This window comes from Dipodomys spectabilis, unplaced genomic scaffold (genome assembly GCF_019054845.1).
Source record: "Dipodomys spectabilis isolate Male_0828 unplaced genomic scaffold, ASM1905484v1 ptg000234l, whole genome shotgun sequence".
Lineage (NCBI taxonomy): Eukaryota > Metazoa > Chordata > Mammalia > Rodentia > Heteromyidae > Dipodomys > Dipodomys spectabilis.
Window position 1 is genome coordinate 7,464,743 of NW_024870911.1, and position 6,000 is coordinate 7,470,742.

Consider the following 6,000-nt stretch of genomic DNA (forward strand, 5'->3'; position numbering starts at 1 on the left):
GCGCTCTACCACTGAGCCACCTTCCCAGCCCCCAGATTAAATCTCTTGTGTCCCTATCTTGGGATTCATTTCACTTAGCATCATCTTATATGATCATATGTACATAGCTTTTGACATTTTCTGCTTGTCCTAGATATATACTAGTTATTACAGATAAGGAAACCATGGGATCTATACTTCTTTGGCCCTGGTTTACTTCACTTAATATAATTTTTTCCAAGTCTTTCCATTACCTAACAAATGGGCAGTGTCATTCTTTCTGATGGAGGAATAGAATTCCATTATATATGTGTGTGTGTGTGTGTATATATATATATATATATATATATATATATATATATATATATATATGTATGTATATATATATCTCACATTTTCTTGATCCATTCATCTACTGAGGGGCATCTTGGTTAGTTACATATCTTAGTTATGGTAAGTAATGCTGCAATAAACATAGTTGTGCTGGCAGCTTTAGTATGGTCTTGTTTGTGATCATTCGGGTAAATGCCCAAAATTGGGATTGCTGGGTCATAGGAGAGCTCTATGTGGAGTCTTTTGAGGAACCTCCATACTACTTTCCAAAGTGGTTGAACAAGTTTACACTCCCACCAACAATGCATAGGGTTCCCTTTTGACCACATCCCCTCCAGCATCTTTTGTTATTAGATTTCTTGATTATAGCCATTCTAACTTGGGTGAGGTAAAATCTAAATGTTGTTTTGATTTGCATTTCTTTTATGGTAAGAGAAGTTGAGCATTTCTTCATGTGTCCGTTGGCCATTCTTATTTCCTCTTCAGAGAAGTCTCTCTTTAAGTCTTTAGCCCATTTATTAATCGGGCCATTGTTTCTTTGAGGATTTGTTGTTGGGGGATTTAATTTTTGAGTCTAAGTACATTTTCAACATGAGACACTTGTCCATTGTATAGTTAGTGAAGATCTTCTCCCAATTCTAGGCTTTCTATTGATCTTGTTAGCTATATCCTTTGCCATGCAGAAACTCTGCAGTTTCATGCAATCCCATTTGTCCAACCTTTCTTTAATTTGTTGTGCTTCTGGGTCTTTATTAAGAAAATTTTGGCCTGTACCAAGGAGCCCTAGAGTTTCTCCTATTCCTTCCTATAATGTTTTCAGGGTGTCTTCTTTGACTCCAAGGTCTTTGATCCATTTGGAGTTGATTCTGGTGCAGGGTGATATATAAGGATCTAGCTTTAGTTTTCTACAGGTGTTTAACCAGTTTTGCCAGCACCATTTAGCGAAGAGGTTGTCTTTCTTCCATTCTATTTTTTTAACTCCCTTATTGAAGATTAGGTGGCTATAGGGTTAATTTTTGGGTCTTCAGTTCTATTCCATTGGTCCTCAAGTCTGTTCATGTGCCACTACCAAGCTATTTTGATTACTATAGCTTTGTAGTAGAGTTTGAAGTTTGGTACTGATATTCCTCTAGCACTGTTCTTCCTGCTAAGAATTGTTTTTGCTATTCAGGGTCTTTTATCATTCCATATGAATGTTTGGGTTGTTTCTTCTATTTCCTTGAAGAATGAGGTTGGGATATTGATGGGTATCACATTGAATTTGTAGATAGCCTTTGACAGTATTATCATTTGCATAATGTTAATCCTCCCGATCCAGGAGCATAGGAGGTTTTTCCACTTCCTTAGTTCTGCATGAATTTCTTTTTGAAGTTTGTAAAGTCTTCATCATAAAGGTCCTTCTCTTCTTTAGTTAATTCCTAGGCATTTTATTTTTTGTGGGGCTATTACAAAAGGAGTTGCTTTCCTGATTTCAGCCATGCTCTTCTCGTTAGTGGCATACAGAAGAGCCATTGATTTTTGAGGGTTAATTCTATACCCTGCTAATTTGACAAAGGTTTGGATCAGTTTGAGTAACTCGGGGGCGGAGATGGGGTTCTTTAAATACAAGATCATGTCATCTTTAAAGAGGGAAAAAATTTTTCTTCATCTTTCCCTATTTGGATTCCTTTTATGTTTGTATATTATCTTATTGCTCTAGCTAGGCATTCTAATACTAAAGTGAAGAGAAGTGGAGAGAGTGGACATCCTTGTCTCATTCTTGAATTTAGAGGAAATGGCTTTAGCTTTTCACTATTATACTTAATAGTATAATAGGCTATAGGTTTGTCATATACAGCCTTTATTATGTGGAGGAATGTTCCATGGATTCCTAGTTTTTCCAGAGCTTTCATCATAAAGAGGTGTTAGATCTTGTCAAATGCTTTTTCTGCATCTATTGAGATAATCATGTAGTTCTTCTCCTTGCTCTTGTTGATGTGATGAATTACATTAATTGATCAAACCAGCTTTGCATTCCTGAAATGAATCCTGTTTGATCCTGTTTGATGAGTTATTGAAGTTGAGTGGCCAAAAATTTGTTGAGATGTTTTACATAGATGTTCATCAGAGAAATGGGTCTATAATTCTCTTCTTTGATGAGTCCCTGCCTTGTTTTGAGATGAGGGTTATGATGGCTTCATCGAAAGAGTTTGATAGTGAACTTTCACTTTCAATTTCATTGAAGAGTTGGAAGAATATTGTTGTAAGTTCTGCTTTGAAGGTCATGTAGAATTCAGCTGTAAATTCATCTGGTTCTGGTCTTTTCTTGGGTGGGAGGTCTTTTATTGCTGTTTCTATTTCAATGCTTGATATGGGTCTGTTAAGTTGGTTTAAGTCATCTTGGTTTAGTTTGGAGTGTCAATCTTTGCTAGAAATTTGTCCATTTCTTCCAGACCTTCTTTATCTCTTCTCCCTAATTTTAATTTGAAGTCTATTTTATCTGATATTAAGATTGCAAATCCGCCTATTTATGGGGACTGTTTGCTTGGTAGATTTTATTCCAGTCTTTCACTTTCAGAATTTTTGTTTTTGTGGGCAAGGCATGTCTCTTGAAGGCAGCAGATAGAAGGATCTTTCTTTTCGATCCAACTAGACAGTCTATGTCACTTAATTGGAGAGTTAAGTCCATTAATATTGAGAGTTAGGACTGAGAAGTATTTGGTAGTTCCTGGCATGTTATCCACCTTCTTGGGGGCTGTGGCAACTGGATTCCTCCTATGATTCTTGGATTCTCTGCTTGTGGAAGTTTCTTTATTGTGCTTTTGTCAGTTTTCTATGTGTAGGACATCTTTAAGCATATTTTGTAGGGCTGGTTTGGTGGAGATATATTGTTACAATTTTTCTTTGCTGTGGAAGGTTTTTATTTGACCTTCCATTATTTTCTTTATAAGTTTAGCTGGGTACAGTATTCTTGGTTGATAGTTGTTTGTCTTTAGGGGGTGGCATACATCTTTCTAGACTCTTCTTGCTTTCATTGTCTCTACTGAGAAGTCTGAAGTTATTCTGATTGGTTTCCCTTTATAGGTGATTGATCTTTTCTCCCTGAGAGCTTTAAGGATCTTTTCCTTGGTCTCAATTGATGCTATGTGGATTACAATGTGGTGGTGGGATGTCTTGTTCTGGTCTGGTCTGTTTGGGGTTCTAAAGGCTGTTTGTATCTGAATGGGCCTATCTTTTTGCAAGTTTGGGAAGTTCTTTGCTAGAATCCTGTTAAATAAATTTCCTAGCCTTTCACATCTGTCTCTAGGCCCTCCTCTATATCCATTGGCCTTAAATTAAGCCTTCTGATAGTGTCTTTCAAATGTTGAATAGATTTATCATATTTCTTGGATTTGTCTTCAATACTTGTCTGTTTTTTCTCTATAGTGTCTTGGCTGTCTTTAATCCTAGAGATTCGATCTTCTGCATGGTCTAACCTACTGGAAAGACTTTCTACTTTGATTTTTATTTCTTTTCCTTCTAATTGGTCATATTTGATGGCTTAAACTTCTTTGTTGGTGCTTTGTTTTAGATCTTGTATGGACTTCTTTATCTCCTTTATTTGGTTTTCATTGTTCATTCTCAAATCCCTTAGTTGATTTGTTATAGTTTCATTGGACTCCCTTTCCTTCTGTTGGGCTTCATTCAGCATTCAGCATTCAGCATTGTGACTTCTAGAGATTCCTCCACCTTTCTGTTTGTGGATTCCTTGAATGCCACTATTAATCTTTGTTATTTCTCACTCATGCAATTCCTCTGTTGATCTTTGATTAGGATCCTCATGCTCATGAAATTCCTGTATTAATCTTTGGTTAGCCTCATCACGCTCCTACATTTCCCTATCAAGTTCACACAAGCGTTCTTTGCAGGCTTTCAATCTTTTCATTCAGCATGTTTACCAGTAGTGTTCGTAGAGCATTTTGGAAACTCTCCTCTGGATTATTCATTAATTGCTTTGTTGCCTGATTATCATGAGTGGGAGTTGAGATACCTGGACTTGCCATTTTTCTTGTGTTTTTCTGGCTTGTTCTGCCCATTTGGGTATGAAAGCAAAACCAATTCCATGCTAGAACACTATTTTAAGGCAAGCACCAACCAGAGCCCTGTAGTTGCACAGATTGTGTGACATAGTCAAAATGAGTACAGATACATCTAATTCAACAGATACAATCTAGTTCAACAACAAACAACTAGGGATCAATGGACTAAGAAAATCAAAGAAGAGTCAGCAGACAAGAAATTAATAGACTTAGGGAGAATTGTGAGGAGAAAGTAAGATTAAAGGAATGTAGGGAGGGACAGGGAGAGAGGGAATGTGACCAAGACCTAAATTTAGAGAGAGGAAAGGGATAGAAGGAAAGGAGAAAAGAGATAAAGAAAAAGGAAAAATTAAAAATTAAAAAATTAAACACCTTAAAATTATGTAAGTATAAAGAAATAATACCACAATTAAAGGAGTAAGGCTGAGAGTTTGTGAATTGCATAACTGATATCATGCACACAATGAAAGAGAAGGTCTAATCATTGATGATGGGTAGATATCTGGGGATGAACAGAACAGCAATAAAGTGAAGCAAAACAAACAAACCAAAACCCCCAAAAAGGACCAAAAGTGAAAAAAGCCTAAAGAGAGTTAAAAAAATAAAATAAACCAAACTTTCTAAAATAAAAATCATGAAAAAAAAATAGACAACAATTTTTTTAATTTAAAAATTAGGTAGAAAAAGAGTTTCCTAATTTTTATTGTTGTTGTTCTTGTTGTTGGTTGTGGGGCCTGAACTCTGGGCCTGGGTGCTGTCCCTCAGCTCTTCAGCTCAATGCTAGCACTCTACCACTTGAGCCACAGTGCCACTTCCAGCTTTTTCTGCCTATGTGGTGTTGAGGAATCAAACTCAGGGCCTCATGCATGCAAGGCAAACGCTCTATTACTGAGCCACCTTCCCAGCCCCTCGATTTGGGTAGTGGGGGGGAGAAATCTTATGTCTGTAACCAGTCTCTTTGTGGAGTCTCTGGTTTGCTTGTGGTGTTTGGTTTTCAGCTTGACTGATTTCTTAAATCAGTTTGTTTAAGCAGGCAGAATGAAGATTTGCCTTACCAGGGACTTTATGTTCCTCCTCCCAGGCTAGTTCAGTGGGAGGGTGATCTGCTTTGAGTATCACAAAAGAGGGAGATGGCTATTTCCTCTAGCTTGGAGTTGCTGTGAGGGAGCTAGGTTGTAGGTAGGGGTGCAGCCTGTCAGCAGTCAGTAGCTTTACCCTGATGGGCTAACTCCTGAGAGACATAAGCAGCTCAGCCTGGAGCCATTCTCAGGATTTATATGTAACATTTCCAATTGGTTTTCTTTTACCCTCCAGCGCCTAGAGTTGCTACCCATGCTGCAGTGGAGTGGAACAGCCTTTGGCTCTGTTTACACACTGAGGACAGTTGCCTTGACCTTGGGGAGCTGCCTCTGCTTGGGAAGGGCAACTTTCCCCAGGGGTAGAGCTGAGCCCCGCAGGTCAGGTTCCTTTGACCTGTTGAAAGCTCCTATTGCACTACCTTCCCTCTCCCCTCCCTGCTGCTCAAGAGAAGGAGTAAGGATGTCTTTTGTGGTACTCATGCCTTTCCCTTGGTTTCCTGGCCATCCATGGTCTGCAACTGTCTGTGGTCAGCAGGATGAAGATTTCTGCT